General features: G+C 45.4%; 16 non-coding genes across 16 annotated transcripts; all 16 read left to right on the top strand.

Moving 5' to 3' along the window:
- Window positions 1–11,047: 11,047 nt before the first annotated feature.
- Window positions 11,048–11,188, top strand: LOC141061716 (U4 spliceosomal RNA). Its single transcript, XR_012223551.1, has one exon. It is a non-coding gene; the product is annotated as a U4 spliceosomal RNA (small nuclear RNA).
- A 281-nt stretch (window positions 11,189–11,469) lies between these two features.
- On the top strand, window positions 11,470–11,610 carry LOC141062799 (U4 spliceosomal RNA). Its single transcript, XR_012224511.1, has one exon. It is a non-coding gene; the product is annotated as a U4 spliceosomal RNA (small nuclear RNA).
- A 285-nt stretch (window positions 11,611–11,895) lies between these two features.
- Window positions 11,896–12,038, top strand: LOC141062160 (U4 spliceosomal RNA). The gene has a single exon (XR_012223954.1). It is a non-coding gene; the product is annotated as a U4 spliceosomal RNA (small nuclear RNA).
- A 281-nt stretch (window positions 12,039–12,319) lies between these two features.
- Window positions 12,320–12,461, top strand: LOC141062469 (U4 spliceosomal RNA). Its single transcript, XR_012224233.1, has one exon. It is a non-coding gene; the product is annotated as a U4 spliceosomal RNA (small nuclear RNA).
- A 283-nt stretch (window positions 12,462–12,744) lies between these two features.
- Window positions 12,745–12,885, top strand: LOC141062511 (U4 spliceosomal RNA). Its single transcript, XR_012224271.1, has one exon. It is a non-coding gene; the product is annotated as a U4 spliceosomal RNA (small nuclear RNA).
- Window positions 12,886–13,166: 281 nt separating this feature from the next.
- LOC141062331 (U4 spliceosomal RNA) lies at window positions 13,167–13,307 on the top strand. Its single transcript, XR_012224108.1, has one exon. It is a non-coding gene; the product is annotated as a U4 spliceosomal RNA (small nuclear RNA).
- A 281-nt stretch (window positions 13,308–13,588) lies between these two features.
- Window positions 13,589–13,730, top strand: LOC141062552 (U4 spliceosomal RNA). The gene has a single exon (XR_012224308.1). It is a non-coding gene; the product is annotated as a U4 spliceosomal RNA (small nuclear RNA).
- A 283-nt stretch (window positions 13,731–14,013) lies between these two features.
- On the top strand, window positions 14,014–14,154 carry LOC141061706 (U4 spliceosomal RNA). The gene has a single exon (XR_012223542.1). It is a non-coding gene; the product is annotated as a U4 spliceosomal RNA (small nuclear RNA).
- Window positions 14,155–23,009: 8,855 nt separating this feature from the next.
- Window positions 23,010–23,148, top strand: LOC141062776 (U4 spliceosomal RNA). Its single transcript, XR_012224500.1, has one exon. It is a non-coding gene; the product is annotated as a U4 spliceosomal RNA (small nuclear RNA).
- Window positions 23,149–23,347: 199 nt separating this feature from the next.
- On the top strand, window positions 23,348–23,488 carry LOC141060969 (U4 spliceosomal RNA). Its single transcript, XR_012222875.1, has one exon. It is a non-coding gene; the product is annotated as a U4 spliceosomal RNA (small nuclear RNA).
- Window positions 23,489–23,773: 285 nt separating this feature from the next.
- On the top strand, window positions 23,774–23,916 carry LOC141062723 (U4 spliceosomal RNA). The gene has a single exon (XR_012224463.1). It is a non-coding gene; the product is annotated as a U4 spliceosomal RNA (small nuclear RNA).
- A 280-nt stretch (window positions 23,917–24,196) lies between these two features.
- Window positions 24,197–24,337, top strand: LOC141061609 (U4 spliceosomal RNA). Its single transcript, XR_012223455.1, has one exon. It is a non-coding gene; the product is annotated as a U4 spliceosomal RNA (small nuclear RNA).
- A 285-nt stretch (window positions 24,338–24,622) lies between these two features.
- LOC141061779 (U4 spliceosomal RNA) lies at window positions 24,623–24,763 on the top strand. The gene has a single exon (XR_012223608.1). It is a non-coding gene; the product is annotated as a U4 spliceosomal RNA (small nuclear RNA).
- A 281-nt stretch (window positions 24,764–25,044) lies between these two features.
- On the top strand, window positions 25,045–25,185 carry LOC141062138 (U4 spliceosomal RNA). The gene has a single exon (XR_012223934.1). It is a non-coding gene; the product is annotated as a U4 spliceosomal RNA (small nuclear RNA).
- Window positions 25,186–25,468: 283 nt separating this feature from the next.
- Window positions 25,469–25,609, top strand: LOC141062412 (U4 spliceosomal RNA). The gene has a single exon (XR_012224182.1). It is a non-coding gene; the product is annotated as a U4 spliceosomal RNA (small nuclear RNA).
- Window positions 25,610–25,892: 283 nt separating this feature from the next.
- On the top strand, window positions 25,893–26,033 carry LOC141063149 (U4 spliceosomal RNA). The gene has a single exon (XR_012224827.1). It is a non-coding gene; the product is annotated as a U4 spliceosomal RNA (small nuclear RNA).
- The last annotated feature ends 112 nt before the right edge of the window (window positions 26,034–26,145 follow it).

Raw genomic sequence — 26,145 nt, 5'->3', positions numbered from 1 at the left:
ATTCGTCTTATGTGCTATTCAATGTGTTATGAACGAATGAGTTTGGATATATATATCATATGATAATCTGTATATGGTCTGTGGTATTACCAGTGTTAATGTCTATAGTACCTAAGGTATACTCATGCTGTAATGCGTGAGATGTCTGTGTCCAAATTTGTATATCAGGACTTTCCACGATGTTATTGGATAATATGTTCTAGACTTCATATTAATATGTAATGGTGTTTCTCATGTTCTATGCTATTAATTGTGCCCATGGTATGTGATTATTCTATTTTTCTATTTTTTCATTCATTTTTTTATGTTTTGTTCTATTCTTTTGTATTGAATCCATGTACGGCCAAATGGGGAGGATGATTGACCTGTACGCATGCGCGTTGTGGCCTGGGGCCGCGACGCGGCTTCTGGCGTCTCCTCCGGTATGTTGCCATGGCGACCTTGACGCCGGGTACGTGCTGGTGACGCCGGCGCCGCGTCGCGTCCCTGGTTTCCATAACGACGGATGCGTCATTTCCGGTTGACGCCTCCTCATTTCCGGTCACGGCCCTTTTTTAGCGTCCTGGCTCTGCTGTTTGTTACTCCCCCTGACGAAGGACGAGCTTCCGAAACGCGCGTCGGGGTACACGCATGGTCTCCCCTGAGACTCCTCTCTCACCATCATTCATTTTGGTAATAATTACCTTTTTTTTGCTGCCTTTATTTTTGAACATGGTAGCAATCGTCACCACTAGTGTTGAGCATTCCGATACCGCAAGTATCGGGTATCGGCCGATACTTGCTGTATCGGAATTCCGATACCGACTTCCGATATTTTTTCAATATCGGAATTCGGCATCGGAATCGGAAGTTCAGTTGATTGACGGCCTGACGTCATCATGATGCGTGGTGTGTGCGCATCATGATGCGCCGTCATTTCGGGCCTTCCGGGGGTCTCTGCCGGCCTGCCGGGGGGCTGTGCTGGCCTGCCGGGGGGCTGTGTGGACTGCCCGGGGTCTGTACCGGCCTGCCGGGGGGCTGTGCCGGCCTGCCGGTGGTCTGTGCACCCTGTGGGGGTCTGTACCGGCCTGCCGGGGGGCTGTGTCGGCCTGCCGGGGGGCTGTGCTGATTTCCGGGGGTCTGTGCAAGCATCGTCCGATGGGACTACAAGTCCCATCGGGCGATGCCTGCTACCATGACAGTGATTGACACATTAGCCAATGATGGGACAGTAGTAGTCCCATCATCCGGCTAATGTGTTAAATGTTAAAAAAAAAAAAAAAAAAAATACTACATACATACTACATGCATGCTACATACATACTACATGCTACATACATACTACATATATACTACATACATACTACATACATGCTACATACATACTACATGCATGCTACATACATACTACATGCTACATACATACTACATGCATGCTACATACATACTACATATATACTACATACATGCTACATGCATGCTACATACATACTACATACATACTACATGCATGCTACATACATACTACATATATACTACATGCATGCTACATACATACTACATGCTACATACATACTACATATATACTACATACATACTACATACATGCTACATACATACTGCATGCTACATACATACTACATACATACTACATGCATGCTACATACTACATGCATGCTACATACATACTACATGCATGCTACATGCATGCTACATACATACTACATGCTACATACATACTACATATATACTACATGCATGCTACATACATACTACATGCTACATACATACCACATACATACTACATACATACTACATACATACTACATGCTACATACATACTACATATATACTACATGCATGCTACATACATACTACATGCTACATACATACCACATACATACTACATACATGCTACATATATACTACATGCATGCTACATACATACTACATATATACTACATGCATGCTACATACATACCACATATATACTACATACATACAATACATTCATACAATACATACATAGACAAACAGTACATATAACATAGAGTAACATACTTACCAATACTTGTCACATTGTTCCCCGAAGCCATTGTCTTTTCCGGAATAAATATTAACATAACAAACCACAAAAATACTCACCCACGATCCGAAGCAGTCCACGAGTGTGTCCCACGACGATCTTGGGTAGAGAACTGCAGCATCAGCTGTTGCTGCCGTTCTCTACGGGCTGCAGGAATCCAATGACGGAAGGTAGGTATCCTTCCGCACTGTATTCCTCCGCCACTTAAAAAAAAAAAAGTCCCTAGTCTCACTTTATGCCATTGCTGTGTGGGAAATTCCCACGCAGCAATGGCATAAAGTGAGACTAGGGACTTTTTTTTTTTTTTAAGTGGCGGAGGAATACAGTGCGGAAGGATACCTACCTTCCGTCATTGGATTCCTGCAGCCCGTAGAGAACGGCAGCAACAGCTGATGCTGCAGTTCTCTACCCAAGATCGTCGTGGGACACACTCGTGGACTGCTTCGGATCGTGGGTGAGTATTTTTGTGGTTTGTTATGTTAATATTTATTCCGGAAAAGACAATGGCTTCGGGGAACAATGTGACAAGTATTGGTAAGTATGTTACTCTATGTTATATGTACTGTATGTCTATGTATGTATTGTATGAATGTATTGTATGTATGTAGTATATATGTGGTATGTATGTAGCATGTAGTATGTATGTAGTATGTATGTAGCATGCATGTAGCATGCAGTATGTATGTAGCATGCATGTAGTATATATGTAGTATGTATGTGGTATGTATGTAGCATGTAGTATGTATGTAGCATGCATGTAGTATGTATGTAGCATGCATGTAGTATATATGTAGTATGTATGTAGCATGTAGTATGTAGCATGCATGTAGTATATATGTAGTATGTATGTAGCATGTAGTATGTATGTAGCATGCATGTAGTATGTATGTAGCATGCATGTAGTATATATGTAGTATGTATGTAGCATGTAGTATGTATGTAGCATGCATGTAGTATGTATGTAGCATGCATGTAGTATGTATATGGTATGTATGTAGCATGTAGTATGTATGTAGCATGCATGTAGTATATATGTGTTATGTATGTGGTATGTATGTAGCATGCATGTAGCATGCATGTAGTATGTATGTAGTATGTATGTAGTATATATGTAGTATGTATGTAGCATGTAGTATGTATGTAGTATGTATGTAGCATGCATGTAGCATGCAGTATGTATGTAGCATGCATGTAGTATATATGTAGTATGTATGTCGCATGTAGTATGTAGCATGTATGTAGTATATATGTAGTATGTAGCATGTAGTATGTATGTAGCATGCATGTAGTATATATGTGTTATGTATGTAGCATGTAGCATGCATGTAGCATGCATGTAGTATGTATGTAGTATATATGTGGTATGTATGTAGCATGCAGTATGTATGTAGCATGCATGTAGTATATATGTAGTATGTATGTTGCATGTAGTATTTATGTAGTATGAATGTAGCATGTATGTAGTATGTAGTATGAATGTAGCATGTATGTAGTATGTAGTATGAATGTAGCATGTATGTAGTATGCATGTTGTATGTATGTAGCATGTAATTTTTTTTTTTTTTTTTTTTTACATTTAACACATTAGCCGGATGATGGGACTACTACTGCCCCATCATTGGCTAATGTGTCAATCACTGTCATGGTAGCAGGCATCGCCCGATGGGACTTGTAGTCCCATCGGACGATGCCTGCACAGACCCCCGGAGCCTGCACAGACCACCGGCAGGCCGGCACAGCCCCCCGGCAGGCCGGCACAGCCCCCCAGAGCCTGCACAGCCCCCCGGCAGGCCGGCACAGCCCCCCGGCAGGCCGGCACAGCCCCCCGGAGCCTGCACAGACCACCGGCAGGCCGGCACAGACCACCGGAGCCTGCACAGACCCCCTGGCAGGCCGGCACAGCCCCCCGAAAGGCCCGTACAGACCCCAGAGAGGCTGTACAAGGGCAGGAAAGGGTTTTTCTTATTCCGATACCGGAAGTCCCATAGACTTGAATGGGACTTCCGGTATCGGAATCGGCGATACCGATACTTTTTTTAAAGATCGGCCGATACCATCCGATACGATACTTTGAAGTATCGGACGGTATCGCTCAACTCTAGTCACCACACAATGGTTATAGAGGGTGAGGGTGTGAGAGATTTTCTCTCAAACGTTTTTTGTATTTCCCTGCTAAGGCTTTTTTACAATTTATGTAATGATCATAATGAGGATGTTACATCACCATTTGGTGTTATATGCTGATGGTATCCTTTAGCCGTCATTATAGCGGCCTTTTTGACAATATGTTCTTGTTACATTATTGCCCTATTTAGCGTTTATGTATATACACATATATGTTTTGCTTATATTCATCTATTTACTTTATATAGATATGTGTATATATTATATTATTAGGACTGGTTGACCTATGAATCAGTTAGAGGGAATAGAGTGCCCCTATGGTATATACGATTTGGTGAGGAGAGCTTTATGTCCTTATTGGACTGTATTATCTGTATGCTCTAGGGAGGCCTGCGGTATTTTCCATGGTGCGTGGATTTAATCTGTGCGCTTAGCACTGTTTTGTTCAGGATCTGTTTGTATGTCCCAATAAAGATATATATTTTTCTATATCGGATCTGTGGTCGTTTCTGAGTGGTTTCCACTCCCCCCCTTTTTCATAGTTGCTAGTAGCGACTGATCTATATTTAGGTCCAACACTTCAGTGGAGGCATCTAGGTGTAATTTATTATGCCAGGAATACGTCCTCCTGTCTGAGTGTGTTTATGAGTATTTTATTTTATGCATATTTTTCTGTGTTTTGCACAGGTGTTACTCGTACAAGGATGGACTACAAGGCCAGAGAAATTACCTGGCTGGGACAGGTAGACCAGGTCTTTGGCAGTGATGGTGCTTGCAGTCAGCCGGTTGGTGATCATGGATTCGAAAGTCTTTGTGATTCAGTACAGACTCTACTTTTACGACGTACCAGGATTTGGTGGAGCCGTGCATTTTTACAGAAGTATATTGCACGTAAAATGATTCCTAGAGGCCTTAGGATAAGAGTAACACCTACATTTGTGGTTGAGGATCAGTCTTTTATAAATGAGTGGGAGGAGGCATGCAACATTTGCTCTGGGAGTCTGATGCAGTTATTAATTGGGCTGAATACGAGGCTGATTAATGAGTTGGACAAAAAAATTGATTCTACCTTGTCCGAGTTACGTGGAAATGGGTCAGAAGATCGTATCAAGGTATTTGAGAATGAATTGGAAAAGACGATTGATAATGCAGTCAAAAAAATCAGTGATTCACAGACTTCCAAAATTAATCGAGATACAAAGGATTATCAGTCCAATGGCGTATACCATTGGAGAAAAGCACCCATGAATGGGCGCCAGATGGTACGGGCTGTCTCTAATCAGTCCATATCTTCATTGAGTAGTCAATCAGACACATCAGCTTCCTCAATGACAACTCGATCAGGAAGTAACAATAAACGGGTTAGGAATCATGATTATCATCCCTATAAGCGCTACAGGACTCGGTTCCGTGAGAAGGACTATGATGCGAACAAGGTAATTAATCTAAGCCAACATACACTATCGGACCTTGATTGTTCATTATTGTATAAGGGTTTATCATTTTCCCCATCCTCTGGTCCGGATATTTTTTCCATAGTCTTTGCACGTTCCTTGTTATTTAAACGTTTTTTCTTTAATAATGATACACATAAACTTTTTCCTACAGAAGATGAACAGACTGCGCTAAGAATTTTGGAGGAGTTGTCTGAGGAGCATACCACAATTGAAGGAGGTAAGATACCTCCTTCGATTAGGCCACGTTCTAGACGGTTTCCCCCACTGTCCAATTGCGGTCCAATAGACCTATTTGTTAAAGTGGTGTCTAAAGAACTATCGGCGATGCCACGTTTTATCCGCAATGATAATTTGAATAGGGAAGAGCGTGCTAGGCTTAAACATCTACGTGGTCTCTCTGATGTGGTGATCAAACCGGCGGACAAGGGGGGTAACATAGTGATATGGCCGAATTCTATCTATGAAAAGGAGGCATTTCGCCAGTTATTGAATAACACTTGTTATAAAAAACTCACGTTTAACCCCTTGTCCGCCTTTGATACCCAACTCAGAGGGATCATATCTAGAGCCATTGAGGCAGAAATTATCACGAGGGAGTTGGGATCGGCCTTAGTGGTTAATGAGCCTACAGTAGCGACGTTTTATTTGCTCCCTAAAATCCATAAGGATATACAATGTCCACCAGGTAGGCCGATAGTTTCAGGCCGGGGCAACTATCTTGAACATGTAGGCCGGTGGATTGACTCAGTATTACAACCATTTGTGGAGGTTTTGCCATCTTTTCTTAAAGATACTAACCAGTTATTGAGGAAGGTTGATGGGCTTTCTCTGGATAGAGATGCGATACTGGTGACGGCTGACGTAGAGTCACTGTATACTAGTATCCGACATGCCGATGGTTTAAGAGCAGTGGAATTTTTTCTAGGTACTTCTAGTTTGCCGACGGGTCTTAAACGATTCATTTTAGAGATTCTGGAATTTGCGTTAACGCACAATTTTTTCACTTTTAAGGGGTCCTTTTTCCTGCAGACCCAGGGGACAGCCATGGGAGCGGCCTATGCGCCCTCTTATGCGAATCTGTTCCTGGGCCTGTGGGAGAGGGACCTCTTCCAGTCGGATCTGCACGCATCTGTGGACCGCCTCCTGTCTTGGACGTGGTACATAGATGACGTGTTTTTGATCTGGCAGGGTTCTGAATGTTTATTGGAGCAATTTTTTCAGCAGTTGAATGATAACGCATTGAACATCAGGCTTACCTTTGTTCACGATGTGAACAAGATTGAATTTTTGGATGTTACTTTGAGGAGGGATGGCAGAGATATGATCCAGACAAATATTTTTAGAAAGCCAACCTCCACGAATTCTCTGTTGCATGCCTCCTCCTCTCATCCTAACTATATGATTAGTGCAGTGCCGATAGGACAATTCCTTCGTCTAAGGCGTATTTGTTCGACTGATTCTGACTATGAACAACAGGCTGATGATCTAATACAGCGTTTTAGAGAAAGGGGCTATAGCCATAGATCTATTAAAAAAGCGTATAATCGTGCAAAACATAGTACACGTAATGCCTTATTGTATAAGAACGAGGACATTACATCTAAATTGGATCAATTAAGATTTATAACTACTTTTCATTCTCAATCGGATAGAGTAAGTAAGATCTTGGAGAAGTCTTGGCCTATCCTGTTAACTGATCCCATAATAGCCAAGATATTATCAAACAAACCAAGAATAGCGTATAGAAGGGCGAAAAACCTACGAGGGCATTTAATCAAAAGTCATTATGAGACTAATCCACCATTGACATTTTTGCGTGGTGGTGCCCAACGGTATGGGTGTTTCTCGTGTGGTCAATGTGTGGCTTGTGTTAACATTGATCGAAGCGAGACCTTCACGGATTCATCTGGCTCTAAAGTGTACAAAATCAAAAAGAGGATTACCTGCCTATCAAAATATGTGATATATTATGCCACCTGCCCGTGCTCCCTGATCTATGTAGGATTGACCACACGCCAGTTAAAGGTCAGGGTCAGGGAGCACGTCTTAGGTATACAGGCTGCGGCAGGTGAAAATGATATATCAGTGCTTAAGACTATAACTAGGCACTTTAAATTATATCACCAGTGTGATGGTAGGACCCTCAGAGTTAGAGGGATTGATTTATTGGATCCCGGTATCAGGGGAGGTAGAGTTTCACAACGCTTGGCTCAAATTGAGGCAAGATGGATATGGACCCTAAATACGGTCCAGCCTAATGGGCTTAATGAATCCTTGAATTTTACATCGTTTCTATGATCACCTCCTGGCTGTACTGTTAAGTGCATTGAATTGCTTCCACGTGTACGTGGTTGTTTTTAATTTGTGTTTTTATTGATGTTTTACTTATCATTTTTTCAAATACATCTTTACTTTAGGCCACGTATTTAATATTCACTCCAGCATTGGGTCATGTATTGGAGAACATTCTTAGCTGAATTTGAAGTCTGGACATTTGTCCAATACAGTATGGGACATCTATACCATCATATCAAGACTATACATCGTGGAGTCATATCGGGTGAACCATTGGATCTTAAGTTGTTTATCTGTGTGGACACGACTATTTATCATGCATTACTCACTGTGCGATATCTACAATCCATGGAACAATTCGTCTTATGTGCTATTCAATGTGTTATGAACGAATGAGTTTGGATATATATATCATATGATAATCTGTATATGGTCTGTGGTATTACCGGTGTTAATGTCTATAGTACCTAAGGTATACTCATGCTGTAATGCGTGAGATGTCTGTGTCCAAATTTGTATATCAGGACTTTCCCCGATGTTATTGGATAATATGTTCTAGACTTCATATTAATATGTAATGGTGTTTCTCATGTTCTATGCTATTAATTGTGCCCATGGTATGTGATTATTCTATTTTTCTATTTTTTCATTCATTTTTTTATGTTTTGTTCTATTCTTTTGTATTGAATCCATGTACGGCCAAATGGGGAGGATGATTGACCTGTACGCATGCGCGTTGTGGCCTGGGGCCGCGACGCGGCTTCTGGCGTCTCCTCCGGTATGTTGCCATGGCGACCTTGACGCCGGGTACGTGCTGGTGACGCCGGCGCCGCGTCGCGTCCCTGGTTTCCATAACGACGGATGCGTCATTTCCGGTTGACGCCTCCTCATTTCCGGTCACGGCCCTTTTTTAGCGTCCTGGCTCTGCTGTTTGTTACGCCCCCTGACGAAGGACGAGCATCCGAAACGCGCGTCGGGGTACACGCATGGTCTCCCCTGAGACTCCTCTCTCACCATCATTCATTTTGGTAATAATTACCGTTTTTTTTGCTGCCTTTATTTTTGAACATGGTAGCAATCGTCACCACACAATGGTTATAGAGGGTGAGGGTGTGAGAGATTTTCTCTCAAACGTTTTTTGTATTTCCCAGCTAAGGCTTTTTTACAATTTATGTAATGATCATAATGAGGATGTTACATCACCATTTGGTGTTATATGCTGATGGTATCCTTTAGCCGTCATTATAGCGGCCTTTTTGACAATATGTTCTTGTTACATTATTGCCCTATTTAGCGTTTATGTATATACACATATATGTTTTGCTTATATTCATCTATTTACTTTATATAGATATGTGTATATATTATATTATTAGGACTGGTTGACCTATGAATCAGTTAGAGGGAATAGAGTGCCCCTATGGTATATACGATTTGGTGAGGAGAGCTTTATGTCCTTATTGGACTGTATTATCTGTATGCTCTAGGGAGGCCTGCGGTATTTTCCATGGTGCGTGGATTTAATCTGTGCGCTTAGCACTGTTTTGTTCAGGATCTGTTTGTATGTCCCAATAAAGATATATATTTTTCTATATCGGATCTGTGGTCGTTTCTGAGTGGTTTCCACTCCCCCCCTTTTTCATAGTTGCTAGTAGCGACTGATCTATATTTAGGTCCAACACTTCAGTGGAGGCATCTAGGTGTAATTTATTATGCCAGGAATATGTCCTCCTGTCTGAGTGTGTTTATGAGTATTTTATTTTATTTTAGGTCATTTGTAGAACGGAGGGGACGTGTAGGGCGATAGACAGAGATGAGAGAGGAGATATAAGGCGGTGCAGAACAGTGGAGAGCTTTGTGGGTGAGAGAGATGAGTTTATACTGGACCCTGTAGCGAATAGGTAGCCAGTGTAATGACTGGCACAAGATGGAGGCATCGGTGAAGCGGCTGGACAGAAATATGACCCTGGCTGACGCATTCAAGATGGATTGGAGAGGAGAAAGTTTGGTAAGAGGGAGACCGATCAGAAGAGAGTTGCAGTAGTCCAGACGAGAATGAATAAGAGCGACAGTAAGAGTATTATCAGTTTCAAAGGTGAGAAAAGGTCGGATTCTGGAGATGTTTTTAAGATGCAGGTGACAAGAGCGACTGAGTGATCGGATGAACGGAGTAAAGGAAAGTTCAGTGTCGAATATGACCCCAAGACAGCGGGCATGCTGCTTGGGAGTTATGGTTGAACCCTCCAGGGTTATTTCGATGTTAGGTAGAGTGAGGTTAGTAGAGGGGAGAAACACAAGAAGTTCAGTTTTAGAGAGATTTAGTTTCAGATAGAGGGAGGACATGATGCTAGAGACAGCAGACAGACAATCCTTGGTATTTTGAATTAGGGTAGGGGTGATGTCAGGGGAAGAAGTGTATAATTGGGTGTCATCAGCATAGAGATGATACTGGAACCCAAATCTGCTGATTGTTTGTCCAATAGGGGCAGTGTATAAAGAGAAGAGGAGGGGGCCTAGGACTGAGCCCTGCGGGACCCCGATAGTAAGGGGACGAGAAGAGGAAGAGGAGCCGGAAAAAAATACAGTGAAGGAGCGGTCAGAGAGGTAGGAGGAGAACCAGGAGAGGGCTGTGTCCTTGAGGCCTATAGAGCGGAGCATAGTGAGGAGGAGCTGGTGATCCACAGTGTCAAATGCGGCAGAGAGATCCAGGAGAATCAACAGGGAGCAATGACCTTTCGATTTAGCTGTTATTAAATCATAATCATAATCATGATGACTTGAAATACAGTCAGCTTTGGCAATTTTTGTTGGTCTCTCAGGAGACTTAATCCATTGTATGCAAATGACTGTCTTAGCTCCTCCCAGTGTGGAAGAGAAGCCTTGCTTCCCAAAGCAATGGGTTGGTGTTTGTTGCCTGGAGCAGAAGAAGAGAGTGAGGCGATCTACCTGTAATTGCCAAAAATTACATCTTAACTGAGCCCTTAGAATGCCGAAGCCCAGGATGCCTGGAAGCAGTGTGGGAGGGCTAGTGAGGATTTGGAACTCACCATAGCTTAAACAAGCTCTGCTTTGGAAGCTGGAAGGCCTTGGTCACAACAGTGCTTTCAACTTTGCGCAGTGGCAATATCTTAGCCCATGAGGTTTAATTGAGGCGTGATTATTGCTAATTGAAAACTTTTCCCAATACCCCGCCTTGTTGACTTGAAATGCAGTCAGCTTTGGCAATTTTTGTTGGTCTCTCAGGAGACTTAATCCATGGTATGCAAATGACAGTCTTAGCTTCTCCCAGTGTGGAAGAAAAGCCTTGCTTCTCACAGCAATGGATTGATGTTTGTTTCTTGGAGCACAAGGCGCGAGTGAGGCAATCTGCTTGTAATTGCCAAAAATTACATCTTAACTGAGCCCTTAGAATGTGGAAGCCAAGGATGCCTGGAAGCAGTGTGGAGGGCTAGTGGTGATTTGGAACTCACCATGGCTTAAAAAGTTCTGCCTTGGAAGCGGGAAGCCCTTTGTCACTTCTGTTCTTTCATCTTTGCGCTGTGGCAATATCGTAGCCCATGAGGTTTAACCGAGGCGTGATTATTGCTAATTGAAAACTTTTCCCAATAGCCCGCCAAGATGACTTGAAATACAGTCAGCTTTGGCAATTTTTGTTGGTCTCTCAGGAGACTTAATCCATTGTATGCAAATAACAGAGTCTTAGCTCCTCCCAGCATGGAAGAAAAGCCTTGCTTCTCACAGCAATGGATTGATGTTTGTTGCCTGGAGTAGAAGGAGAGAGTAAGGCAATCTGCCTGTAATTGCCAAAAATTTCATCTCAACTGAGCCCTTAGAATGTGGAAGCTCAGGATGCCTGGAAGCAGTGTGGGAGAGCTAGTGAGAATTTGTAACTCACCGTAGCTTAAACAAGCTCTGCTTTGGAAGCAGGAAGGCATTGGTCACAACAGTTCTTTCAACTTTGCGCAGTGGCAATATCGTAGCCTATGAGGTTTAACCGAGCCGTGATTATTGCTAATTGAAAACTTTTCCCAATACCCCGCCCCATGACGACTTGAAATACAGTCAGCTTTGGCAATTTTTGTTGGTCTCTCAGGAGACTTAATCTATGGTATGCAAATGACAGTCTTAGGTTCTCGCAGTGTGGAAGAAAAGCCTTGCTTCTCACAGCAATGGATTTATGTTTGTTTCTTGGAGCAGAAGGCGAGAGTGAGGCAATCTGCCTGTAATTGCCAAAAATTGTTTTTCCTGAGCCCTTAGCATGTGGAAGCCCAGGATGCCTGGAAGCAGCGTGGGAGGGCTAGTGGTGATTTGGAACTCAACATGGCTTAAACAAGTTCTGCCTTGGAAGTGGGAAGCCCTTGATCACCTCAGTTGGTTCATCTTTGCGCAGTGGCATTATCGTAGCCCAATGAGGTTTAACTGAGGCATGATTATTGGTAATTGAAAACTTTTCCCTGTACCCTGCCATGATGACTTGAAATACAGTCAGCTTTGGCAATTTTTGTTGGTCTCACAGGAGACTTAATCCATGGTATGCAAATGACAGTCTTAGCTTCTCCCAGTGTGGAAGAAAAGCCTTGCTTCTCACAGCAATGGATTGATGTTTGTTTCTTGGAGCAGAAGGCGAGAGTGAGGCAATCTGCCTGTAATTGCCAAAAATTACATCTTTCCTGAGCCCTCAGAATGTGGAAGCCCAGGATGCCTGGAAGCAGTGTGGGAGGGCTAGTGAGAATTTGTACCTCACCGTAGCTTAAACAAGCTGTGCTTTGGAAGCAGGAAGGCAATGGTCACAACAGTTCTTTCATCTTTGCGCAGGCGCAATATCGTTGCCCATGAGGTTTAATCGAGGCGTGATTATTGTTAATTGAAAACTTTTCCAATTATCCTGCCATGATGATTTTAAATACAGTCAGCTTTGGCAATTTTTGTTGGTCTCGCAGGAGACTTAATCTATGGTATGCAAATGACAGTCTTAGGTCCTCGCAGTGTGGAAGAAAAGCCTTGCTTCTCACAGCAATGGATTGATGTTTGTTTCTTGGAGCAGAAGGCGAGAGTGAGGCAATTTGCCTGTAATTGCCAAAAATTACATCTTAGCTGAACCCTTAGAATGTGGAAGCCAAGGATGCCTGGAAGCAGCGTGGAGGGCTAGTGGTGATTTGGAACTCACCATGGCTTAAAATGTTCTGCCTTGGAAGCGGGAAGCCCTTGGTCACTTCTGTTCTTTCATCTTTGCGCTGTGGCAATATCATTGCCCATGAGGTTTAACCAAGGCGAGATAATTGCTAATTGAAAACTTTTCCCAATACCCCACCATAATGACTTGGAATACAGTCAGCTTTGGCAATTTTTGTTGGTCTCTCAGGAGACTTAATCCATGGTATGCAAATGACATTCTTAGCTCCTGCCAGCCTGGAAGAAAAGCCTTGCTTCTCACAGCAGTGAATTGATGTTTGTTTCCTGGAGCAGAAGGAGAGAGTGAAGCAATCTGCCTGTAATTGCCAAAAATTGTTTTTCCTGAGCCCTTAGCATGTGGAAGCCCAGGATGCCTGGAAGCAGCGTGGGAGGGCTAGTGGTGATTTGGAACTCAACATGGCTTAAACAAGTTCTGCCTTGGAGGTGGGAAGCCCTTGATCACCTCAGTTGGTTCATCTTTGCGCAGTGGCATTATTGTAGCCCAATGAGGTTTAACTGAGGCGTGATTATTGGTAATTGAAAACTTTTCCCTGTACCCTGCCATGATGACTTGAAATACAGTCAGCTTTGGCAATTTTTGTTGGTCTCTCAGGAGACTTAATCCATTGTATGCAAATGACTGTCTTAGCTCCTCCCAGTGTGGAAGAGAAGCATTGCTTCCCAAAGCAATGGGTTGGTGTTTGTTGCCAGGAGCAGAAGAAGAGAGTGAGGCGATCTACCTGTAATTGCCAAAAATTACATCTTAACTGAGCCCTTAGAATGCGGAAGCCCAGGATGCCTGGAAGCAGTGAGGGAGGGCTAGTGAGGATTTGGAACTCACCATAGCTTAAACAAGCTCTGCTTTGGAAGCTGGAAGGCCTTGGTCACAACAGTTCTTTCAACTTTGCGCAGTGGCAATATTGTAGCCCATGAGGTTTAACCGAGGCGTGATTATTGCTAATTGAAAACTTTTCCCAGTACCCCGCCATGATTACTTGAATTACAGTCAGCTTTGGCAATTTTTGTTGGTCTCTCAGGAGACTTAATCCTTGGTATGCAAATGACAGTCTTAGCTTCTCCCAGTGTGGAAAAAAAGCCTTGCTTCTCACAGCAATGGATTGATGTTTGTTTCTTGAAGCAGAAGGCGAGAATGAGGCAATCTGCCTGTAATTGCCAAAAATTACATCTTTCCTGAGCCCTCAGAATGTGGAAGCCCAGGATTCCTGGAAGCAGTGTGGGAGGGCTAGTGAGAATTTGTAACTCACCGTAGCTTAAACAAGCTCTGCTTTGGAAGCAGGAAGGCATTGGTCACAACTAGAGTTGAGCGACTTTTGGTTTTTTAGGGTCGCGTTTCGTTTTGTGAAACCCGACTTTTCCAAAAGTCTGGTCGAGCAAGATCGTCCGATTATAGGGAAAAGTCGGGGTCATCACGAAACCCAATGTAAGTCAATGGGGAAGAAAAGTCGGCAGTGAGAGGAGGACAGGAAACACACCTACAGTGCGCATTTGAATGCCAAAAGCATCAATTCTTCTTACTTAAGCTTGTCAACCTTAATTAACTTCATAATACAAGTTGCGCACTGAAAAATGGGGGTTATTTGGCTAAAGTTGTGGGGGGGGAGGGCTGGCTGCAGGTTTTCATGTGCCCTGGGCGAAAGAGCGCCCCTTTAACACATACCACAACTCATCATGCTCCGATACGGCAGATAAATAGCGGTATAGTACAATGAAAAATACCTCACTTTTTACATCTCATGACGAGGCCCATCTATTTCTCCATACAGAATCATTGGTCCCATATAATGTTTGAAACAGTATATGATGAGCTCCACATAATGCTACAGTATATGTTGGTCCCCATGGATGAAGCTCCACTGTCTTATGGGCCCAAATAATGCTCCAAACATAATGGGCCCCATTTCTAATGCTCTAGTGTATAATGGGCCCTGTAAATGCTGCTCCAGTGTCTGATGTCCACCTTTGGAATGTTCCAGTGTATGGTGGGCCCCATCTATCATTCTCCAGAGTATAGTGCTCCCCAAAAATTGCTGTCCCAACATTGAAAACAATCAAATAAGTCTCCTCGCTAGGGAATCCCTGTACTTGTCTGGACAGGTGCTGTAGCTTGCTTAACAGCTCGCCAGCCGTTCTCACGCCCAGTATGGATTGCACGTGATTGCACAAAGGTTAGAAAGGGTACCGTATCCCTGGATAACATGTATGGATAGCGTACACATTCAAAATATATGTCTCAGGAGGCAGGCTCAGACGGTGTTAGGCCCAGTATGGATTGCACGTGATTGCACAAAGGTTAGAAAGGGTACCGTATCCCTGGATAACATGTATGGATAGCGTACACATTCAAAATATATGTCTCAGGAGGCAGGCTCAGACGGTGTCAGGCCCAGTATGGATTGCACGTGATTGCACAAAGGTTAGAAAGGGTACCGTATCCCTGGATAACATGTATGGATAGCGTACACATTCAAAATATATGTCTCATGAGGCAGGCTCAGACGGTGTCAGGCACAGTATGGATTGCACGTGATTGCACAAAGGTTAGAAAGGGTACCGTATCCCCGGATAACATGTATGGTTAGCGTACATATTCAAAATATATGTCTCAGGAGGCAGGCTCAGACGGTGTCAGGCACAGTATGGATTTGACGGCCCAGATTACACAGCGGAGGAGCAGGGAGAGGTAAAGATTGCAAATGCTGGGGCCCTGCCCAAGCAAGGGGGGCCCACTCGTGGGCGTCGGTACTGGCACTGGGCCCCTCATAGTACAGCGGTGTGTCTGACGGCGGGTGTGCACCACCACCGTCAGAGACACTTGATTGCACTATGAGGGACCCTGTGCCAGTGCCCATGCCCAAGAGTCGGCCTACCCACCTGTCCAGGGCAACGGCACTCGCATGGTGTCGTGCGGTAGGTGGTGACCCCGGCCATGGGGGGGGAGGCAGCACAGTTAGGGAGTTTTAGAAAGTGGCATATGTTGATGTTGGACATTCAGCTGATGCAAAAGGCGAAATAGGTGAAGTACCAGGAAGAGGTGGACCAAAGCAAGCCATTTTTCTGTCACCCTATGTGTCATCAGGGGAAGGTGGGACAAAATCCTTGGAAACCCATGCGTGGTTCATTTTAATGAAGGTTAGATCATCCACATTTTGGGTTGACAAACGGGTCCTTTTTTCTGTCAGGATTGATCCAGCTGCACTGAAGACTCTTTCCGATAGCACACTTGCAGCTGGGCAAGCGAGCTCCTGTAAGGCATATTGGGCCAATTCAGGCCAGGTGTCCAGTTTAGCGGCCCAATAGTCAAAGGGGAATGACCTGTGTGGGAGAACATCGATATGGGAGGAAAAGTAGTTTGTAACCATAGTTGACAACTGCTGTCTCCTGTCACTTTCCATCGATGCAGTATTACCAGTTGTGTGAGCGGTATTTGAAAAATCAGTCCACAACATTGTCATGAAACCCCTGTCTCCAACGCCACTTCTGCTGTGTGCACCACGAACACCTCTGCCAAGCTGCCCCCGGCCCGTACGGCTCGTGTGAGAACCATCACCGCTGCTGTGTGCTGGGAATGCCTCAAGCAACCGATTTACCAGAGTTGCTTGTTTATTAGCCAATATTAGGTCAAGGTTCTCCTGTGGCATGATGTTTTGTAATTTGCCTTTATAGCGTGGATCCAGGATGCTGGCCAACCAGTAGTCGTCATCATTCATCATTTTGGCAATGCGGGGGTCCCTTTTTAGGATCCGCAAGGCATAATCTGACATGTGGGCCAATGTTCCCGGTGTCAATGATGCACTGCGAGTGCTGGGTGGAGGAGCACTTTCTGGCAAATCCACATCCCTCCAGTCACGCACAAACCCTGTACCAGACCTTGCCACGCCAACATTTTCACTTGCCCCACGAGATGCATCCTCCTCCCCTAAGTAATCATCCCCATCATCCTCCTCCTCCTCCTCTTCTTCCTCCACCTCATCCAGGAGAGGTCCCTGAGCAGACAATGGCTGAATGTCATCAAGGATTCCCTCCTCCTCTTCCTCCTCATCAACATTGGCTGCAGACGCCTGCTCCTTAAGGTGCGTCAAAGTTTGCATGAGCAGACGCATAAGTGGGATGCTCATGCTTAGGATGGCGTCGTCTGCGCTTACCAGCCGTGTGCATTCCTCAAAACACTGAAGGACTTTACAAAGGTCTTTCAGCTTCGACCACTGCACGCCTGTCAACTCCATGTCTGCTCTCAAAGTGCCTAGCCGTGTATCCTCCCACAAATGCATTATGGCCTGCCTTTGCTCGCACAGCCGCTCCACCATGTGCAGGGTGGAGTTCCACCTTGTTGCAATGTCGATAATGAGGCGGTGGTTGGGAAGGTGGAGCAATCGCTGCAGCTTCTGCATACGACCGGAGTGTACAGGCGACCGGCGGATGTGCGCGCACAGTCTTTGCACCTTCTGGAGCAGGGCTGTTAACTCCGGATAATTTTTGAGGAAGCACTGCACCACCAGGTTCAAGGTGTGAGCCAAGCAAGGTATGTGGCTGAGTTTTGAAAGGGCTATGGCTGCCACAAAATTACGGCCGTTATCACTAACTACCTTGCCTGCCTCAAGATGTACACTGCCCAGCCATGACTCAGTTTGTCGCTTCAAGTACTCGGCCAGCACCTCGGCGGTGTGTCTGTCGCCCAAACACATCATCTGCAACACAGCCTGCTGACGCTTTCCACTAGCTGCTCGATAGGGGGACACATCGTGTGCAACAGTGGCAGCTGCAGATGGAGTGCTCGTACGACTGCGCTCTGTGGACGAGCTTTTGCTTCTGGAGGAGGAGGAGGAGGAGGAGGGTCGAACGCCTACAGCCAACTGTTTCCTATACCGTGGGCTAGACAGCACTGTCCCACCACCGCTGTCCCCTGTGGACCCTGCATCCACCACATTAACCCAGTGCGCAGTGATGGACACGTAACGGCCCTGGCCATGCCGACTGGACCATGCATCAGTTGTGAGGTGCACCTTTCCGCTCACTGACTGCTTGAGTGCATGGACAATGCGGTCTTTCACATGATGGTGGAGGGCTGGGATGGCTTTGCGAGAGAAGAAGTGGCGACTGGGTAGATCATAGCGTGGTACTGCATAGGCCATGAGTTCGCGGAAAGCTGTGCTTTCCACCAACCGAAAGGGCATCATCTCAAACGAGATTAGTTTGGCAATGTGGGCGTTCAAACCCAGTGTACGCGGATGAGAGACTGAGTACTTTCTTGACCTACTCATAGTGTCTGGGAGGGTGAGCTGGACTTGAGAGCTGCATATGGTGGAAGTAGCGGTGGACAGGGTGGACTGAGAGAGGGTTGATGATGGTGATGGAGTTGGTGTTCTTTCTGATGGCCTAGAATCAGTCTTTCGTTGATATAACAGTGGGATTCCCTGACTGCTGTGGCCTTGCAACGACACCTCAACATTTGCTGCTGTGCTAACCGGTGGGCTTACAGTGGGGGAAACAATGTAGCGTTGCTGACTACCTTCGTTGTGATCAGTTGCACATGTGGCACTTGAGGTTTGGTGTTGTGTCCACGCTTGCAAGTGCATGCTGGTTAAATGTCTAAGCATGCAACTGGTATTCAAATTTTTCAGATTTTTCCCTCGGCTAAAGGTCTTTGCGCACTTCTTACAGATAACCTTGGCCTGATCATGAGGATTTTGTTCAAAAAAGTGCCACACTGCACTCTTCCTACTTTGGCAGACATTTTGCGGCCTAGCACGCTGTGATCTTTTGACCCTCTGGACAAGCTGTCCAGCAACTCTTTTGATGTTTGGAACCTGTCTTTGGAGTGCTCCGGGCCTGCCAGATAACAGCTGTTGCGATGTCGATGTCTGCTGTGGATGCTCCTCATCTGAGATATTGGAAGCAGCACCCTCTTCCCCCAATGGATGCCAATCTGGGTCAACAACTGGGTCATCCATCACCTCCTCTTCTATGTCATGTGCACCTTTCTCTGTGTCACCGTGTATGGTGGTATAGTGTGCGGGAAGGGGCACCTGAGTCTCATCAGGGTCAAAATCTGGCTCTGTACACTGCGAGGACAATGTAGTGCTCTGAGTGAATGTACCAGCAGAATCATCCATCAGCGGCTGTGCATCAGTGCACTCCATGTCAGATTCATCTTGGCCTGGGTAATTCACCATTTCACTTGATAATCCAGGCATGGTATGTGAAAACAGCTCCATGGAGTAATCAGTAGTATGGCCTGCGTCATCCTTCAATCTTGGTTGGGGTGAAGGACACAAGGAAAGGTGTGGTTCATGAACATGAGCCTCCAATGACGACTCAGTGCTTTAACTTTTTACAACTGAAGAAGAGGTGGCGATAGAGCTGGAGGCTGAGTCAGCAATGTAAGACAAAACTTTTTCCTGATGCTCTGCCTTTAAAAGCGGTTTGCCAACTCCTAGAAAAGTAAGCGTTCGAGGCCTTATGTAGCCAGACGATGACGAAGGGTCAGCACCTCCTGCATTGGGTCCTATTTTGCTCTTGCCACTACCATCAGATCCACCACCAACACCATCATTACCAGCTGCCAACCCCCGCCCAATTCCACGGCCTCTTCCACCAGCCTTCCTCATTTTTGGTAGAAATGTAGACAAAATCCAACAAACTATATAGTAATGTAAAACAAGGTACAAGGTGTCTATAGGACAGGGGAGATTTAGAATTTCTGCACACACTTGTGGACAGTGGACACTTTTGGATTGTGTGAGGCCCACTGATATCTGAGCGCTATGTGACAGGCTCGATGGCACAGCTGCCTGTGACCAAAGTGACGAGAGGATAATGGAGATTTTGAATCTCTGCGCACACTTTTGGACACTGGACACTTGTGGATTGTGTGAGGCCCACTGATATCTGAGCGCTATGTGACACGCTCGATGGCACAGCTGCCTGTGACCAAAGTGACGAGAGGATAATGTAGATTTTGAATCTCTGCGCACACTTTTGGACACTGGACACTTGTGGATTGTGTGAGGCCCACTGATATCTGAGCGCTATGTGACACGCTCGATGGCACAGCTGCCTGTGACCAAAGTGACGAGAGGATAATGTAGATTTTGAATCTCTGCGCACACTTTTGGACACTGGACACTTGTGGATTGTGTGAGGCCCACTGATATCTGAGCGCTATGTGACACGCTCGATGGCACAGCTGCCTGTGACCAAAGTGACGAGAGGATAATGGAGATTTTGAATCTCTGCGCGCACTTTTGGACACTGGACACTTGTTGACTGTGTGAGGCCCACTGATATCTGAGCGCTATGTGACAGGCTCGATGGCACAGCTGCCTGTGACCAAAGTGACGAGAGGATAATGGAGATTTTGAATCTCTGCGCACACTTTTGGACACTGGACACTTGTGGATTGTGTGAGGCCCACTGATATCTGAGCGCTATGTGACAGGCTCGATGGCACAGCTGTGACCAAAGTGACGAGAGGATAATGGAGATTTTGAATATCTGCGCACACTTTTGGACACTGGACACTTGTGGATTGTGTGATGCCCACTGATATCTGAGCGCTATGTGACACGCTCGATGGCACAGCTGCCTGTGACCAAAGTGACGAGAGGATATGGAGATTTTGAATCTCTGCGCACACTTTTGGACACTGGACACTTGTGGATTGTGTGAGGCCCACTGATATCTGAGCGCTATGTGACAGGCTCGATGGCACAGCTGCCTGTGACCAAAGTGACGAGAGGATAATGGAGATTTTGAATCTCTGCGCACACTTTTGGACACTGGACACTTGTGGATTGTGTGAGGCCCACTGATATCTGAGCGCTATGTGACACGCTCGATGGCACAGCTGCCTGTGACCAAAGTGACGAGAGGATAATGTAGATTTTGAATCTCTGCGCACACTTTTGGACACTGGACACTTGTGGATTTTGTGAGGCCCACTGATATCTGAGCGCTATGTGACACGCTCGATGGCACAGCTGCCTGTGACCAAAGTGACGAGAGGATAATGGAGATTTTGAATCTCTGCGCACACTTTTGGACACTGGACACTTGTGGATTGTGTGAGGCCCACTGATATCTGAGCGCTATGTGACACACTCGATGGCACAGCTGCCTGTGACCAAAGTGACGGGAGGATAATGGAGATTTTGAATCTCTGCGCACACTTTTGGACACTGGACACTTGTGGATTGTGTGAGGCCCACTGATATCTGAGCGCTATGTGACAGGCTCGATGGCACAGCTGTGACCAAAGTGACGAGAGGATAATGGAGATTTTGAATATCTGCGCACACTTTTGGACACTGGACACTTGTGGATTGTGTGAGGCCCACTGATATCTGAGCGCTATGTGACACGCTCGATGGCACAGCTGCCTGTGACCAAAGTGACGAGAGGATATGGAGATTTTGAATCTCTGCGCACACTTTTGGACACTGGACACTTGTGGATTGTGTGAGGCCCACTGATATCTGAGCGCTATGTGACAGGCTCGATGGCACAGCTGCCTGTGACCAAAGTGACGAGAGGATAATGGAGATTTTGAATCTCTGCGCACACTTTTGGACACTGGACACTTGTGGATTGTGTGAGGCCCACTGATATCTGAGCGCTATGTGACACGCTCGATGGCACAGCTGCCTGTGACCAAAGTGACGAGAGGATAATGTAGATTTTGAATATCTGCGCACACTTTTGGACACTGGACACTTGTGGATTGTGTGAGGCCCACTGATATCTGAGCGCTATGTGACACGCTCGATGGCACAGCTGCCTGTGACCAAAGTGACGAGAGGATATGGAGATTTTGAATCTCTGCGCACACTTTTGGACACTGGACACTTGTGGATTGTGTGAGGCCCACTGATATCTGAGCGCTATGTGACAGGCTCGATGGCACAGCTGCCTGTGACCAAAGTGACGAGAGGATAATGGAGATTTTGAATCTCTGCGCACACTTTTGGACACTGGACACTTGTGGATTGTGTGAGGCCCACTGATATCTGAGCGCTATGTGACACGCTCGATGGCACAGCTGCCTGTGACCAAAGTGACGAGAGGATAATGTAGATTTTGAATCTCTGCGCACACTTTTGGACACTGGACACTTGTGGATTTTGTGAGGCCCACTGATATCTGAGCGCTATGTGACACGCTCGATGGCACAGCTGCCTGTGACCAAAGTGACGAGAGGATAATGGAGATTTTGAATCTCTGCGCACACTTTTGGACACTGGACACTTGTGGATTGTGTGAGGCCCACTGATATCTGAGCGCTATGTGACACACTCGATGGCACAGCTGCCTGTGACCAAAGTGACGGGAGGATAATGGAGATTTTGAATCTCTGCGCACACTTTTGGACACTGGACACTTGTGGATTGTGTGAGGCCCACTGATATCTGAGCGCTATGTGACAGGCTCGATGGCACAGCTGTGACCAAAGTGACGAGAGGATAATGGAGATTTTGAATATCTGCGCACACTTTTGGACACTGGACACTTGTGGATTGTGTGAGGCCCACTGATATCTGAGCGCTATGTGACACGCTCGATGGCACAGCTGCCTGTGACCAAAGTGACGAGAGGATATGGAGATTTTGAATCTCTGCGCACACTTTTGGACACTGGACACTTGTGGATTGTGTGAGGCCCACTGTTTTCTGAGCGCTATGTGACAGGCTCGATGGCACAGCTGCCTGTGACCAAAGTGACGAGAGGATAATGGAGATTTTGAATCTCTGCGCACACTTTTGGACACTGGACACTTGTGGATTGTGTGAGGCCCACTGATATCTGAGCGCTATGTGACACGCTCGATGGCACAGCTGCCTGCCTGGATCTACCTGTAATTGCCAAAAATTACATCTTAACTGAGCCCTTAGAATGCGGAAGCCCAGGATGTTATGTTTAACCAAGGCGTGATTATTGCTAATTGAAAACTTTTCCCAATAACCCGCCATGATGACTTGAAATACAGTCAGCTTTGGCAATTTTTGTTGGTCTTTCAGGAGATTTAATCCATGGTATGCAAATGACAGTCTTAGTTCCTACCAGCGTGGAAGTAAAGCCTTGCTTCTCACAGCAATGGATTGATGTTTGTTGCCTGGAGCAGAAGGAGAGAGTGAGGCAATCTAGTGGTGATTTGGAACTCACCATGGCTTAAAATGTTCTGCCTTGGAAGCGGGAAGCCCTTGGTCACTTCTGTTCTTTCATCTTTGCGCTGTGGCAATATCGTTGCCCATGAGGTTTAACCAAGGCGTGATTATTGCTAATTGAAAACTTTTCCCAATAACCCGCCATGATGACTTGAAATACAGTCAGCTTTGGCAATTTTTGTTGGTCTCTCAGGAGACTTAATCCATTGTATGCAAATAACAGAGTCTTAGCTCCTCCCAGCGTGGAAGAGATGCCTTGCTTCCCAAAGCAATGGGTAGGTGTTTGTTGCCTGGAGCAGAAGAAGAGAGTGAGGCGATCTGCTTGTAATTGCCAAAAATTACATCTTAACTGAGCCCTTAGAATGTGGAAGCCCAGGATGCCTGGAAGCAGTGTGGGAGGGCTAGTGAGGATTTGGAACTCACCGTAGCTTAAACAAGCTCTGCTTTAGAAGCAGGAAGGCATTGGTCACAATAGTTCTTTCAACTTTGCCCAGTGGTAATATTGTAGCCCATGAGGTTTAACCAAGGTGTGATTATTGCTAATTGAAAACTTTTTCCAATACCCTGCCATGATGGCTTGAAATACAGTCAGCTTTGGCAAATTTTGTTGGTGTCTCAGAAGACTTAATTCATGGTATGCAAATGACAGTTTTAACTTCTCCCAGTGTGGAAGAAAAGCCTTGCTTCTCACAGCAATGGATTGATGTTTGTTTCTTGGAGCAGAAGGCGAGAGTGAGGCAATCTGCCTGTAATTGCCAAAAATTACATCTTTCCTGAGCCCTCAGAATGTGGAAGCCCAGGATTCCTCGAAGCAGCGTGGAGGGCTAGTGGTGATTTGGAACTCACCATGGCTTATACAAGTTCTGCCTTGGAAGCGGGAAGCCCTTGGTCACTTCTGTTCCTTCATCTTTGCGCTGTGGCAATATCGTAGCCCATGAGGTTTAACCAAGGCGTGATTATTGCTAATTGAAAACTTTTCCCAATAACCCGCCATGATGACTTGAAATACAGTCAGCTTTGGAAATTTTTGTTGGTCTCTCAGGAGACTTAATCCATTGTATGCAAATAACAGAGTCTTAGCTCCTCCCAGCGTGGAAGTAAAGCCTTGCTTCTCACAGCAATGGATTGATGTTTGTTGGCTGGAGCAGAAGGAGAGAGTGAGGCAATCTGCTTGTAATTGCCAAAAATTTCATCTTAACTGAGCCCTTAGAATGTGGAAGCCCAGGATGCCTGGAAGCAGTGTGGGAGGGCTAGTGAGGATTTGGAACTCACCATAGCTTAAACAAGCTCTGCTTTGGAAGCGGGAAGGCCTTGGTCACAACAGTTCTTTCAACTTTGCTCAGTGGCAATATTGTAGCCCATGAGGTTTAACCGAGGCGTGATTATTGCTAATTGAAAACTTTGCCAAATACCCTGCCAAGATGACTTGAAATACAGTCAGCTTTGGCAATTTTTGTTGGTCTCTCAGGAGACTTAATCTATGGTATGTAAATGACAGTCTTAGGTCCTTCCAGTGTGGAAGAAAAGCCTTGCTTTTCACAGCAATGGATTGATGTTTGTTTCTTGGAGCAGAAGGCGAGAGTGAGGCAATCTGCCTGTAATTGCCAAAAATTACATCTTAACTGAACCCTTAGAATGTGTAAGCCAAGGATGCCTGGAAGCAGCGTGGAGGGCTAGTGGTGATTTGTAACTCACCATGGCTTAAAATGTTCTGCCCTGGAAGCGGGAAGCCCTTGGTCACTTCTGTTCTTTCATCTTTGCGCTGTGGCAATATTGTTGCCCATGAGGTTTATCCAAGGCGTGATTATTGCTTATTGAAAACTTTTCCCAATACCCCGCCATAATGACTTGGAATACAGTCAGCTTTGGCAATTTTTGTTGGTCTCTCAGGAGACTTAATTCATGGAATGCAAATGACAGTCTTAGCTTCTCCCATTGTGGAAGAAAAGCCTTGCTTTTCACAGCAATGGATTGATGTTTGTTTCTTGGAGCAGAAGGCGAGAGTGAGGCAATCTGCCTGTAATTGCCAAAAATTACATCTTTCCTGAGCCCTCAGAATGTGGAAGCCCAGGATGCCTGGAAGCAGTGTGGGAGGGCTAGTGAGAATTTGTAACTCACCGTAGCTTAAACAAGCTCTGCTTTGGAAGCAGGAAGGCATTGGTCACAACAGTTCTTTCAACTTTGCGCAGTGGCAAGGTCATAGTCCATGAGGTTTAACCGAGGCGTGATTATTGCTAATTGAAAAATTTTCCCAATACCCCGCCATGATCACTTGAAATACAGTCAGCTTTGGCAATTTTTGTTGGTCTCTCAGAAGACTTAATCTATGGTATGTAAATGACAGTCTTAGGTTCTCCCAGTGTGGAAGAAAAGCCTTGCTTCTCACAGCAATGGATTGATGTTTGTTTCTTGGAGCAGAAGGTGAGAGTGAGGCAATCTGCCTGTAATGGCCAAAAATATCATCTAAACTGAGCCCTTAGAATGTGGAAGCTCACGATGCCTGGAAGCAGTGTGGAAGGGCTATTGAGAATTTGTAACTCACCGTAGCTTAAACAAGCTCTGATTTGGAAGCGGGAAGGCATTGGTCACAACAGTTCTTTCAACTTTGTGCAGTGACAATATCGTAGCCCATGAGGTTTAACCGAGGCGTGATTATTGCTAATTGAAAACTTTTCCCAATACCCCGCCATGATGACTTGAAATACAGTCAGCTTTGGCAATTTTTGTTGGTCTCTCAGGAGACTTAATCTATGGTATGCAAATGACAGTCTTAGGTCCTCCCAGTGTGGAAGCAAAGCCTTGCTTCTCACAGTAATGGATTGATGTTTGTTTCTTGGAGCAGTAGGCGAGAGTG

This window comes from Dendrobates tinctorius, unplaced genomic scaffold, assembly GCF_039654945.1.
Source record: "Dendrobates tinctorius isolate UK_male_01 unplaced genomic scaffold, ASM3965494v1 ptg000245l, whole genome shotgun sequence".
NCBI classification, from domain to species: domain Eukaryota; kingdom Metazoa; phylum Chordata; class Amphibia; order Anura; family Dendrobatidae; genus Dendrobates; species Dendrobates tinctorius.
Note: the sequence above shows the minus strand (reverse complement) of the source record. Positions and strands in the feature narration are given on the sequence as shown.